Raw genomic sequence first — 14,815 nt, forward strand, 5'->3', positions numbered from 1 at the left:
CAAAAAAACATTGTTTTTTTAATTTCTTTTCAGCTATCTAAAAACTGCTGTCCTATCCAAAAACTATTAAATTAATTTACATGGTGGATCCCTTCCTCAATATTTCAGCTAAAAATTTGGTGGGCTGACATTAATAGGTTTAAGTTTTGTTTTGCAAAATAAAAAAAAAAAAAAATTAAAATACAAACGGAATGGTACTGCTTGGTAAAGATGTGTTCAAAGTACCTCAATATTAGGGTGCCCAGATAAAATAACCCCCTGCTCCACAAGCGGAAAACTGTTTTTTGTGTTATTTTAAGCATCTGTGTAAATTTTGAGCGAAATTGGATGAGATTAACTCATTGATACCCGAGCCTAAAGTTGGTGGAAAAAATATTTTTCATACAAAAATGACTTTTATAAATCGCTAATAACTTTTCAGCATCGAGTTTTATAGCTTTGGTATGTTCTACAAAGTTGTAGAGCATTAAATTTCCAATGAGAATCTCACTTTTGGGAATATTTGGATGTAAGTAGCGCACCGTTTAGACCAAACCGTAAGAAAATTGGGTTTTCCATAAATTTTTTCGACTTTTCCCATACAAACTTCACCCCCGAGTATCAATGGGTAAATGTTAACCAATTTTGCTCATATTTGGCCCAGAGTCCTAAAATAGGTCAAGGAACAATATTCAGCTTGTGGAGCGAGGTTTTGAAAAAAAGTCCCATATTCTGGGCACCCTACTCAATATGTATTTTTGATTTTCTTTATTTAGTTAAACTATCATTATTGAACTTTCTCATTATGAAAAACATTTCTTTTGTAAGTCAAATGGTCGGCATTAATGCTTTTTATCTTAATTGTACATCAATAAGTAGTTTACAACAAATCTGAATCACAAGTTAAAAGTTAGTAAAATATTATTGTTAGATAGTTTTTTTTTTAACTCTGAAAGTGTCATGTTTTTCTCAATGAAAATTAATTCAAATCGGAAAACGGATCACATTATCGGATTCTTTGGACAATTTTACACCAAAAAATAATTTCTATATGATAAGTTTTAATTGTAATTAAAACAGAATTCAAAAATATCTTAAGATTTTGGGGATTTTCAATATAACAAATTTCTAAGTAAATTAGGATAAATCATATTTTCATTAAAAAGTCCATTTAAAATATTTTTGTTATCAATTTCAGAAATGTTAATCTACTTACACGGTGTATTTTTCCGAGAACATTAAGATAAAAAATTCGGCAAGTCTGATATTTGGCACCATAAAAGAAGGGCACTTTCCCGACATTTTGCGGGGTCCGGCGAAATATTTCGTAGGGGGGTTTTTTTTTGAAGATTTTTTTTTCGGTTTCGGTTTCGCTTGAGGTACATTCATAAGAAATTTGATGGATATGAACACGAACCCATCGATTTCCATCGACTTTTCTGAAGAAAAATCCTATGAAATCGAAAAAAAATCTTCAAAAAAAAAAGTTGCTCTAGACCCACCGACGAAATATTTCGCCGGACCCCGCAAAATGTCGGGAAAGTGCCCTTCTTTCATGGTGCCAAATATCAGACTTGCCGAATTTTTTATCTTGAGTTTGTTCTAGGAAACACACCGTGCTTATCCTCAAATTTATATTCCTTTACGTGAATAAACTTAGCAAAAATTGATAAAATTTTAGTTTACAGATCCGCAAAATACCTAGCGCTTGAAATATTTTCTATTCAATTTTATATGTTTGTACAGAGACTGGGTATTATTTAATTTATATTTACTTTTATTTATGATTTTTAATTTGAAAAAATATTAAATTTAGTTTTATAATCTGGCGATTCTCCACGATCCATACAAAAAAGATTTTATTTGTATGGAAGTTGTCTACGTGGTTTGTGGATGGTCCCTTGCTCAATCTTTTAATCTCTCTGGGAAACTATTTTGATAAAAAAAATGTAAAGATGTGTCAAAATATGGATCCGGACATAATTTTCACTGAAATCCAAAAAAGTATTTATTTTAGTACGAAATTTTTGAAAAAAAAGGTGACCAGTTTTATAATGTGATGCTTCATTGCAAAGCTCTTTTGAACACTATCCAAGCTATGTGTCATAGTATAGATCAAGACTAGAGTTGTGCAAATTTCACTGTTCACAAATAGACTATCGGTAAGACTAGTTTTATTGATTCATTAACATTTGATGAAATAAATTAACTTTTTTAAAACACCACAAAAATTTTAGGTAAATAACAAATTTCGTTAGAAAAGGATATTTTCCTAAAAAAAATATCAATTTTTAATGCCATCAACATCTTTTTTTTGAAGCCTGATTAAAATACCACATTAACCCAGAATGTCTACTAAGAATGCCTGAAAATTTTAAGATTCTGTTTCAATTGCACATATTACTTTGAGTTGATAAACTTTATGAATATTCTTAGTGTATTTTTATTCAAATCAATAAATGAGATTCGCCTTCAAAAAAGTTTCAAAATTTAACAACATTTTTAAATTAGTTGCAATGCAACTAATTGAAGATTCTCAAACATTCGAATCTCTAAAAAAAATCGGATATTTTTTTTAATAAAAAAAAATCCAACACTATGCAACGCTCACGAGTCCGCGATGAAGACCTCCACTGCTCCGTTTACTCAGAGTGTGCATCGGTCCTTCTCGATTGACGTTGTCCTACGAGCACCGGTCTCTTCACGCCCTCGAGGGTCTTTTCCCCAAGATGACGTCCAACGCAACAGCACAAGATGGGCCCCGTAAGTATTAATAATAAAAGCCCAGACCGTATAAAGTATGGTCCGTCGAGCTATTTGTTTGCCCGGATGACGGCAAACACGATAAGGACCGTGTTTTGTTTGGCTTTGGCCACGGTGACGGCGGCGGATGCTCTTTTGCACTGGGCCTCTTGGACACGGGCTTTTCTAGGCTGCTGGCTGGAACAATAAATTTCTTCTGCCAGGGAGCAATCGAAGGCATTTATCATAATTTGCTGTGTAGTTATCCGATCGGCAAATAAGGATGGACTTTTTGCGTCGTCTTGCTGCTCTTGAAGGAGTGCAATTAATTTCGTGATCGAACTGGGCAAATGATTGATAGTGGTTGAGCACACCTTTTTAAGCTGGAGTCCATGAAGTGCTGGAATTAGTAGTTCAAGATAAAACTTAAATATCATGATACTTTAGAATATTTTTGAATTTTACATTTTTATAAAAAATCTTTATTATTAATTTCAAAAGTTGTCCAAATTATTTTTTTGTCTTAGAATAAGCCTTGTTTCATAACGAAAGAAGTCATTATTTCTGCTGACTTTCACTAATTGAAATCACGATATCCAGTACAGCAAAAACACCCAGTGCAGTATGACCTGGACAATTACACCGTTTTCCAACTGTCAATCACTTGGTCGGTCGGTCAACGGGATTGATTTTATCGAACCTTTCTTTTTTCCTCAATTTTTCTGTCTGGTGTGTTCTCCACAGTTGAAAATATTTTTAAAATTTTCTTTCAAAATCTTTATTTTCTTTTAAATGCGTATAAATTACAACAAAGCTGTAATATTTTAGATTTTTAAGAATAATTTAGCATGTTTTAGCTTTTTTCACTGTGCCTGAACTATAGTAGGTGCTAATGTACACCCTACTGAACTGCATTCCTCCCCCTTAACAGCTGCATTAGCCGCTGTGTCATTCTTTATTTAGCCCCCTATTAGCCGGCCCATGATACACCTTCGTGTCTTTGAACATCGACGGGACTTGGTCACGTGAGCTGGATCATCAGCTGGTTCGGTTCTGAATGGCAGCTGCTGTTGGAAATTGTTTGCTTAAGGTGGAACTGATTGATTTGTGAGAGTGCATATTTGAACTTTGATGAAATCAAAATTCTTTTTGCAAAAACTTATTTTTTTTGAAATTTCGTAATTTTTATTCTTCTAAAATAGTGTTAACAAACTCAACAAAAAAAAAACTACCCTTTTCAACAAAATATGATTCCCTCTGGCAAGTTAGCCCTAAGTTGGCCCTTGAATTGCCCGTTATCAGCCCTATTCGAGTTGAGTAGGGGAAAAAATCGGAAGAAGCAACCCGTAGGAAATTAGGGCCCATTCTGTCGCCATATAGTGATGTAATTTCCGAAAGTATTTTTTCTTATCATGCTGCAACATCGCTTCATGGGGGAATTTCCGATTATTGGTCCTGGGGAAAGTGTTTTCCCTTCGTTTTCTTAGATAGGGAGAGAAAGTTTTCGCTTGCTTTTGTGATTACAAGAGGACGATTTACTATCAAAAGATAAATGTTATAAACGATCGACGTGACTCATCCTTGATTGGAGTGATTCATAAAACTGTATCAAAAAAAAAATGTAACAGAAAATTCTCATATGTCACTTCACATGTCAACCAATTTATCCTTTTCAGCAAACTATCAAAATCTACCACGTCCAATAAAGAATCCACTAAAACCATCATCAATTTGCATCAAACTCTCCCTCGACCCCCCTCGAAATGAATCGCCGGTTGATTAAACGCCATGTTATTTTGCTGGCGCCCGACATAACCCGACAGCTTAACCCCCCGGGACCAGGAGATTCCTTTCATCCTGAGGCCCACACGTGACCGTTTCGCTAAATGCTCAGCGACCCGTGACCATCATGTTCGGAAATAGGATCAGAGCAAAAGCTCCACGCCCCCTGCCCCAATTGATTGGCAATTCATTTATTAAAAACCCAATGGTTGCCCAAAGAGTGGGGGAGCGGGCTGGTATTAAACAGAGTGCAAGTGATCGAAAAACTATGGTTTATCGCTTGTTCAGAGGGACAAAAGTGATGCCCAGCTCCAGCTGAGCGCGAAGAGTCGTTTGATGAGGTAGGGGGGAACTGTGAGAAAAAAAAAATTGGAAATTGAGAAAGGAAAGCTGGAAACCTTAAAAATCAATTCTGAAAATATCAGATAATGAATGATAACTTAACTAAACAAATTAAACAAATACACAAAAAACTCAATATAGAAAACTTTAAGAAAACAAAAAAATATATAATAAAATGGAAATCACAATGAGCTAATTAAACCGATAAAAAAAAAGTTGCAAATGGAACATAACAGTAAATTTCAGAAAAAAATTAATACAAACTATAAATACAATCAAAAGAACTGCTGCAATTTGCAATTTATTCGTTTTTGAATAACATTTTTGGGAGTTTGAAAAAGATTTCTCGGATATAAAGATTTCTGGCAAGGTTATTTTTTTTAATTTCTGAAAAACATGTCCTACTTGCAATATTCATAAAGGTTATTGATTTTTTTTATTGTTTTTTAAAGTAATTTGTTCATGAAACAAATATTTTTTGTTATTTTTTTTAATGTAGAGATGGGCAATTCTTTGAATAATTGTATAAAATTTAAATATTTAAAATTTATTGTTTTGAAAGTATTAAATTGCAAAATGTTTTTTGAATATTTTTGTGAGATTTTGCATTCCTTCAATCTTGAACATGTATTGACAAATTATTATGAGACAGTTATTTTAAACTTTTTGAACTAAGGCATTATCCTCAATTTAAGATATTGACCTTTTGTAGTATCGATCATTAGTCTTTTCGAACATCCGGTCACTTTTACCTTTTGTCCACTATCATTTTTTTTCCATAAAATCTTTTGTCCTTTGACCTTACGTTTTTCGAACAAAACTTTTGATTTTTAAAATCGACCATCTCAATCGACGAGCAAAAATGCAAAAAAAAAAAACAAGTTAAATGCTAACATTTTGTTACTTAACAAATAAGATCAGCTAAAAATCAATTTATGATGCAATACCTAATCATTTTGAATATTTTTTAGACTTTTTTACAAAAAAAAAAAAACTGAAATAAAGTGAAAATGGTGACAAACCCATACTGATAATTATAATATTTTCATGAATTTCGGTATGTTGTGAAAATTTTATTTCAAAATGAATTTACATGCACAATTTTGCATCTAATATTAAACTAATATTGAAAATTATGAAAATTGTAGTATTTTCAAGAATTACGTATTTTATAAAATTTAAGCTCCGAAACAATTAAATGCATATAAAATTTTGCATCGTTTGAAAACCGTATTGAAAATTATTAATGTTTGAATGCTTTCGGAAAATGCAGTTTTATGTGAAAATTTTTGCATCGTTTGATATCCAAATTTTAAATAATGAAAATTCTTGTGTTTTCATAAAAAACGGCTTTTTTGAGAAAATGTCAGAATTTTACATCAAAACTCTTAAAAAAATAAATCTATTCATAATTTCTCATCTTTTGACATCCATATTTTAGTAAAAATTTGAGTAACTTACAAAAAAAAAAATATTCAGAAAGTGCATGAAAAACTTTGCATCGTTTGATAATTAAATTATGAAAAACATAACAATTTGGGAAATTTCATGAAATACGGTATTTTTTGAAAACTCGAGTAATTAACACAAAAATTCTAATAAAGTGAAAATGCATACAAAATTTTGCATTGTTTGATGCGCAAATAGCAAATTATAACATTTAAGTATTTAAAAATAAAACGGTATTTGTGATGATTGATGAGTACTTATGCTTACTAAATTATCAAACAAATATCACATATAAATATTTTTGAAAATATAACAAGATTTTGTTTCAATTAGTAAGTTTTGGCAATTAACTTTTAATATGATTTATTATCGGTTTTCGCCCATAAAATAACCGAATTTTGATAACCATAATCACTATCGTTATCGCTGTCGAATCTCAATTATTTTATTGTTAACACCCTTTTTATTGACCAATTATAAATGTTATAAAATTTAAATATGGATTGAACAAACTTATTAATTTTAACAAATTGATCAAAAGACTGAGTCAACAGAATCAACTTAAACAACTTGAAAAAATAAAACATATCTCGGGTGAGTTTTCAAAAAGCCGTGACCTCCGGCACTAATTTTCGTTTTTCTCCAAATTGAAACAATATTTCATTTGTTTTAAGTTTAGGGTGACGGAAAGATGTATAGATGAACAATCTCAAGCATTTTTGAAATTGATTTTTTGTAAGTAGGTCGAATTCCGATGCAAAAAGGGCTTTGTTTACCAATGGCTCTTACGTCTTTTTGAAAACTAATCCGGGAATATTTAATAAAAAAAAATGAATAAGAAATAAAAATATTTAACTAAACCGAAAATCAACTAAAAAAACAACCAAATCTGAATAATCTAGAAAATTACTGAAGAATGATATTTTTAAATAACCAATAAATTTGAGTACAAATAAGTGCAACAGAAAAAAATCAGAACATTTAACGGTATTATTCAGCAAGACAAAGCGCGCAAATATAAAAAATAAAGAACAATAAAACTGTATAGGTTGAAAGAAAACTCAATAGAAAACACAAAAAATGTCTGCAGCACCAATGCTACTCAAAGATTCAACTTATAAAAAAAAACAACCTGAAACAATAAAAAAAGAAAATTATCATTTTTTGTGAATTGAATACTTGAATTGAAAAGTAAGTCAAAAGGTCCTAGCAGCATATGAAATCTGTAGTGGATGGGATTATTTGAAAATGTACTCTTTAATGAATCAAACCATAAAGAAAACTGAAAGAACAGAACTTGAAAAATCAAAAATTCAAAATAAAAAAATTAAAAAGCAAAAAAATTTCACCTAAAATAAGAAAATAGAAAGGCATAAAGAAAATAGTTTGGAAAACTCAACTCAATCACAAGAAAAAAACATATCAAGCAACAAAATGATAAACTTAACAAACAAAATACTCAAAATTAAACAAATGAACAAGCAAATAAACAAATAAAACAATATTCTTTCCAACAGTGCCCTTTCAACCTCCCTCTCCCTAAAACTAAATGAAGTTGGAAGCAACCAGCTTTTCGAGGAAAATCCACCGAACCGAAAGTGCACTCTGCTGCTTCTGTTGCTGCTGCACCCACGAAATGCAAATGCTCTGGCGAGATTAATTGGGGTGTGGTCACTGGCGAGCGCACAGCTTATTCCCCAGTGACTAGCTGAACGGCAGTGCTCTAAGCAGTAGCTGCCAGGACGACATTCCAGGCTTGAGACCAAGTATTTTTTCAATCTATTTAGCACCATGGAGAGTTGTAGGAGAAAGAAAATGGAACAAAAAGTGGGAAAAAGAAAGGACTAAATGAAAAATGTTGGGACGTAATCAGCTAGAAGTGTCGAAGGGTCACTTGAATTCAAGTCCAAGTCCAAGTCCAAGTCCAAGTCCAAGTCCAAGTCCAAGTCCAAGTCCAAGTTCAAGTCCAAGTCCAAGTCCAAGTCCAAGTTCAATTCCAAGTCCAAGTCCAAGTCCAAGTCCAAGTCCAAGTCCAAGTCCAAGTCCAAGTCCAAGTCCAAGTCCAAGTCCAAGTCCAAGTCCAAGTCCAAGTCCAAGTCCAAGTCCAAGTCCAAGTCCAAGTCCAAGTCCAAGTCCAAGTCCAAGTCCAAGTCCAAGTCCAAGTCCAAGTCCAAGTCCAAGTCCAAGTCCAAGTCCAAGTCCAAGTCCAAGTCCAAGTCCAAGTCCAAGTCCAAGTCCAAGTCCAAGTCCAAGTCCAAGTCCAAGTCCAAGTCCAAGTCCAAGTCCAAGTCCAAGTCCAAGTCCAAGTCCAAGTCCAAGTCCAAGTCCAAGTCCAAGTCCAAGTCCAAGTCCAAGTCCAAGTCCAAGTCCAAGTCCAAGTCCAAGTCCAAGTCCAAGTCCAAGTCCAAGTCCAAGTCCAAGTCCAAGTCCAAGTCCAAGTCCAAGTCCAAGTCCAAGTCCAAGTCCAAGTCCAAGTCCAAGTCCAAGTCCAAGTCCAAGTCCAAGTCCAAGTCCAAGTCCAAGTCCAAGTCCAAGTCCAAGTCCAAGTCCAAGTCCAAGTCCAAGTCCAAGTCCAAGTCCAAGTCCAAGTCCAAGTCCAAGTCCAAGTCCAAGTCCAAGTCCAAGTCCAAGTCCAAGTCCAAGTCCAAGTCCAAGTTTGTTTCCCAGCTTGTTATAAGAAAGACTAAACAAGATTTACTCGGGATTCGCTCGGGAAAACGGGGTTAAACGGGGGTGGATTAAAGTGTGATCCTCGCGAAAGAAGAACTAAAAAAAAGCGAACATCCAACAAGGACACCGGCGAAACTGGGTGAGATAAATTCCTCGCAATAAATTATGCTATCTTTCCTAGTTTTATGTTTTATTAAAGACCTTTTATCCGCCCACAGCGATGCACATCTCTCCCAAGGGGGGTGGAAAAGAGGTGAAAATAGATTTTTCATCCCGAGTCTGGGAGAAGAATTGCGGACGGGGGTTCAGGATAAACTGAAACTGACAGGACAAGGCCAGTCTTGTGACCAGTTGCAGCACAGAAGAAATGGAGGATGAGATAAATGAGCTTCAATCGTTGAGTTGCTTCTCTGGACTTGTACTAGTCGCGTGTTGAGCTCAGCTGAAGGAATTTGTAACTGTCCAAAGATCCTCTGGTGCAAAGGGTTCCGTCGGGACCAACGGATTAGAGTATTTTTACCCCGGGAATGAAATATTTGTGGGGTTGTCTAGCTTTTTTTTTGCAGCGGGATTTGCGAGAAATTGATTGTAACAGATGGGAAAGATGTTCAAAATGTTATCTCATTTATTTTAGAAATTGGGATTTTTTCCTAATTAGTCACGGTTATCTTATTGGTGAAAAATATTCTTACTTATTCACTTACACTTCAATCATAAAGCAGTTTTCCCCCCTTCTCACGACCATCCAAAAACGTCCAGGTGATTATGTCGTCCGATTATGTCAAGTCATTATTATCAATTTCTGTAAAAGCGATTACCCGATTATGATCTCACCTCACTTCGATTCCGACTCCATTTTCGTTCCATTTCCACGTTCCATCAATCTTCCCCAGGGGGTGCAGGATTTTCCCTTTTTATGTTGACACGAACAGGGGAAGAAGAACGTCCAACCTGGCTGAAAATTGTTGACGACGATAATGATGATTACGATTACAGCTCGTCCCCTCAACAGACAGTAGTTTTGTTCGCGACCTCCTCTTTCGTTGGCACTTTTGGGACGCTTTTCCTGGTCATTTTGGAAAAAATGTTATCCGTCAACTGCCTTTAAAAGTTTTTTTTCATTTTTTCAGGGGATATTTCTATTTGAGTTATTCTGAATTCAAAATTACAAATAAAAAAAAAATCTTGACTTATGAAGGTTAACAACCCTCATCGTCATCTGCCCAACTACACACCGGGTAATGATAGCCCTTCTGGATCGTAATGCCGGTTCGAACTCACCCTCCCCTCCATCGCGCAGTTTAATATCTTCTTTGACACCCCCACCTCGTCTCCCGTGGAGGTGGCATTATTGTCATTATTTGCTGTTGTGCCTTTTCCGGTCCAACCCCACCAACCACCCTTGAAGGAAGTGCCATTAGTGAGGATTTTTTTTTTTGCTTCTTTTGGATTGCCCACCTTGAATAGTTTTTTTTTTTTCACAAATCGTTAAGTCAATGGGATTGTTAACGGAGAGTGCTATTTGGGGAGATTAGGTGTTTGATGGGATTAAAGCTCTTACTTTTCATAATTTGTTTATCTATCAGCACCAAAAATAAACTATATTTTTGCATGAATATTTTTTTCATTTGGATGAAACTTTGTGTTGATCAAGGAAATAATCATAAGTTCGTCCAGACAAGTCATAATACAATTTTGGCAGCTTTCAATTCAAAAAGACTATAAAAATATTAAAAAAAAAATCTGTATATTTATAACACATTATGTAATCAATTTGATGTCTTTGGCAAAGTTGTTAATTTTAATTTCTTAGGACTTCACAGAAATAATAAGTAAGACCTAAAATAAATCATCCATTCTATTGATTCGAATTTTCACACACAATATTAAACTGTGCAAAATATCTTTTTAAACGAAAAATAATGATGGCGTCTTCTGAGTCAAAGCACAAGTTCGTCAAAATTCATTTGGCAGAAAGGCTATTTTTTCCAAAAAATTTTAATCATTTAAAAAAAAACGTTTAAAAAGTCAAAAAACTTTTCTTACTTTATTTTGAGATGTAAAATTTAATTTGCAATACAAAAACCTAACATAATTTTTTTCTCGCCGATAATTTTTTTGTTTTTTTTTCATCAACAATTTATTTAAAATGATTTTTTTCAAAAGTGGTTATTTTTTACTCGAAAAGTTGGAATAAAAAAATGTGAAAATTCGTTTTCAAGATACAGATTATTAAATATTTTATAAACCGTTTCTATGGACAGCAGCCAAAATTGTCGTCGTTTGTCGTGAAAATGATTTCAAAAAGTTTTCACCAAAATTAAAACTTTCAAAAAAATAATTGTTGTCCGAAGTGTCGGAGAATTGCTCACCTGATGTATTTTATATTATAAAACATTTGGAAAATCGTTTCTTTGTTGAGCCTATTCATATTTTTTTTCTAGTATTCGTTTCCCCTTAAACATGTTCCCAAAAAATTAGAAAGCAAAAAATATTTTAAAAAAATAATTATTTTCACAGAAAAAAAACTAGTACAAACGATTGTAAACATTTAGTGCACAATTGTATATTGTATAACTTTTAATTGTTGCATTTATTTTAAATGAGGCAATTTGGCTTTTAGGTGTTTTTGATTTCTGATCGAAAAAATAAATTGAGTAAAATAATTTGAGTAGAATTAAATATTTTCATGAATTCACTGATATTATTTAAATTATTGACAGTAGCATAAATGTTATTTTCTTATATACAAATATATATATTCTTTCCTCCTCTTCGATTTTTACTAGGCCAAGGAACAAAACCTTATATAAAATAATGATTGTGAAATTATTATTATGAAAGTTAAAAACTTTAAAAAAAGTAATTTCGCTATTTCAGTATCGGGAGAAGTTCTTTAAAATTCAAATTGTTATTTTAAGTTAATCATCTTTATCAACTAATTATATTTGGCTTACTGGCAAAATGAAAAATTTCAAGCTATCGTTTTAAACTATTAAACTGTTCTACCTGTTAAATCAGTTCACTTTTGCTTGCTATGAACTCATAGTTTGCTTGCATTTGAATTCGTTTTTTTTGTGGCCTGCGGACCCATTTTGAATGACTATGTAAAATGGCCCTTTGACGCATCTGTAAGTGATTTTATAATTCCTAAAAAAATAAGGTTAAGCTTATGCTTTTTTTGTAAAACTAATGTTTTTTTTTTCCATACCTTGATTCCGATTATATGAAACTAATATTGTGTTGAAACATCTATTTTATTGAAATAATGTAAGTAACACGTTTAAAATAAAGTTTCATCAAATATTTTTGGAAGTAAGTTATAGAAAGTTTGAATTTGATTTAAGTAGGAAACTATAAAGATATCGAAAGTATAGGTATATACTAATTCAAAAATAAAAAATATAAATATTGAAATAATAAGCCATAGTTTCAACATTTGCATGGAAAAAGTGTTTTAAAATGCATTTTACATAAGTACAGTTGTTTTGCATTCATTTCATAAGGCTGGTACAAATATTTTTAAAAGTTTTTGTCACCCCCCCCTTCAAAATTGGCCCGAAAAATCAGGGGGCAAAAAAAATTTTTTTACAGTAAACTGCAAAATTTCAATGAAAATTCAAGTGCAACCAACTGAAATCATATTAAAATACATTCTCCTGCGTTTAAAATCATTTTTAGCATGTTTGGGGTTATTAAAATCTCTTAAGATTTTTTGAAAATTTTCGATGCAAAATCTTTTTTTTCGATACAATTTTTGTTTTTGTCAGATCTTAGATTTTTTGAAAACAAATGATTGCAAAACAACTGAACCAGTGTAAAATGCATTTTAAAACACTTTTTTCATTTAAATGTGAAGACTATGGCTTGTTATTTAAATTTTTATATTTTTTTATTTTTTTGCCCCCCCCCCCCCCCTTGACCTTGGCCAGGGCCGAGGGACAAAAACTTTTTTAAATATTTGCATCGGCCTAATCATTTTCAAAAAAAAAAATATAATTTGACAAAAAAAAAATAGTTAAAAAAATTGCGAAACAAAAACACCGATAATTTTCGAAAATTAAAATAAAAAAAATCAAGTAAGATAAAATTTAATAATTTATCATTTTTTTTTATGAAACAAAAAAGACTTTTTTGGCTGCACTCATTTTTATGATAAAGAAAACGAATCCTAACTTACAACACTGCCGTTACACTAAACCTATAGAAATCCTTTCTCAAGATTTGAATATTTTGCTAGCATTTTTATTTTGGACATCTCCCAAATTTGTACAGGGATTTGGGATTTGGTAAAAATGTAGCTTATGTCAAGTATAGTTTAGAATAAAATATTGACAACCATTCTCTAATTAACATTTGATATATTTTCAAAATATATATATATATTTTTTTATTGATCAAAATAAATCCATAAATCGATAAAGTTTGTTATCTTACCTTATTCTGTATTTTATGATTTTAAGTTCAAATGCTAAATTCCACAGAAAAACACATGAAATTTACATTTTTTTTTGGTCGAATTACACATTTATTCTGACATAAAATAATTCCACATTATCAGATTCAATTGTTGAGCTCAACGATCCAAAACAAGAAAACAAAATGGTCACTTATTAGATTTAAAAAAAATCTATTTAATGATTGCTATTTATGTTCTACAAAAATGTAAAATGGATTATATAAAACTCGCACCGCAATGAGTATTTCAAAACGGCGTTTAAGTTTATGTACTCATTATTATTCCTTCAGCTATCCCAAGTCGCGACAGGCCGTGACCACTCCACAATGATTCGCAAACCATGCAATCCCTTCATTTGACATGGTTCCGGCCCAGTTTGCATATTTGCGTACGCGTGCCCATGCCCACAACAAATCCAATTTCCCCTTCCCCGTGTTGACAACCCTTCCACCTTTGCGTCCTGAAATGTCTTGTCGACCTATCAACAGGGAAATCTTCGACTGTCACTCACATTCCCCACATTTTCTGGTCCGGTGTGTGCGGTCTCCAACTCGGAAGAACCCATTACCCGCCAATAAGCCCTAGTCTCGTCCAACGACACACACGGATCACGACAACGATGATAATAATAATAATAATGACGGAATAAAATAATTTGATTTATGATGCATGTAAAAAGCGTCGTGACTTTGGAACAAATCGATGACATCCGACCACTACGACCACTACGACATCAATGAAGAAAAACGACGATGATCAGGATGAATGGGTTCAAACTGGTATGAGAGTGGGTCGCTGGGGTAAGATTAGAGGGCGAGCTGGTGAGGTAAAAACATCGCCATTTGGTATGCATGTAGTCGGAACCACACTCTGTTTAAAATAAAGGATGTTGGGATTTCTTGGGACCTAATTTTAAGGTTGTTAGAATTGCTTTCCCTCTTATATTTCAATTTTTTGATTTTCAGTTTAAAAAGATATTTAAGAGTTGCTCAAGAGTTGTTGACCACTTTTATAGAAACTTTAGAAGAATTGTTTAAGAATTGTTTAAGAGTTGTTCCTGTAATTATCAAAAATTGTTCAATAGTTATTGAACAGTAGTTCAAGAGTTACTCAAAAAAAAAAAAAAAACCAAATTATTAAAACAAATTTGAAGGCTTGTTCAACAGTATTTGAAGAGCTATTCAACCGTTGTTCAAGAGTTACCCAACAGTTCTGGAATTTTTTGAATGAAGAATTGTCTCAAAATTGTTCTAAAGTTGATAAAAATTTGTTGAAGAGTTCTTTCATCTGGGGTGACATTGGGTCCGGGGGGTGAAATTGGATCATACAAATTTCAGCATTTTTGTATGACCCAATCTCACCCCCCAGACCCAATGTCACCCCTGATGACGG

The sequence above is a fragment of the Culex pipiens genome, chromosome 2 (assembly GCF_016801865.2).
Source record: "Culex pipiens pallens isolate TS chromosome 2, TS_CPP_V2, whole genome shotgun sequence".
Classification (NCBI taxonomy): domain Eukaryota; kingdom Metazoa; phylum Arthropoda; class Insecta; order Diptera; family Culicidae; genus Culex; species Culex pipiens.